The following is a 664-nucleotide window of genomic DNA, read 5'->3' as shown; positions in this document are numbered from 1 at the left end:
TGGCAGATTATATGGTATCATATGGGATAGCAGAAAAAAGAAAATGTGCTTGTTCTTTGTTTTTTCTCAATCCCTTCTCTGCATGCTAGAATTAGATAAATTTTCCTGTTTGTGGAGAAGTCTGTGTCTGAAAAGGCCGCATGCTGCTTTTTTCCTAAATATGTCTTATTTTGCCCTTTATCTGCCCCTGTCCTTCAGCGAGTGAGAGTGCAAAACCAAGGGCAGGAATCCATTCAGAAGTCACAAGCCAACCCAAGGGCGCGGTTCTGGGAAAGATTTTTCTGCAGGACCAGAGAAAGAGCTAACTCTAGGCCCCGCAGACGGCTGTGGTGTCCCCCAAATCACTTGTGTGCCACATCCGAGAGCAACCCAGCATTTGCTCGAAGGTGAAGCACTGCCTCCGTGGAGCAGGCTCCGCGTGACGTGTTACACAACAGCACTGGCTGGTGCTGGCGGCTGTCGTGTCACCCGCAGGACAGCTCTGGACACACACTGCCCAAGCTAACATCCCCTCTCCCGTGCCTCGTGCCGGGCGTTCACCCATCCCGGGGAAGAGTTGGGAAAAGGCAATTCCCCTTGCAGCAGGAGCAGGCTGCGGAGGAGAGGGCATGCCCTTCCTCTGTAGGAGAGATGCTGGTCGCAGGATATGGAGACCTACCAGCCT

This window comes from Falco biarmicus, chromosome 13, assembly GCF_023638135.1.
Source record: "Falco biarmicus isolate bFalBia1 chromosome 13, bFalBia1.pri, whole genome shotgun sequence".
NCBI classification, from domain to species: Eukaryota; Metazoa; Chordata; class Aves; order Falconiformes; family Falconidae; genus Falco; species Falco biarmicus.
This window is presented reverse-complemented; position numbering follows the sequence as displayed.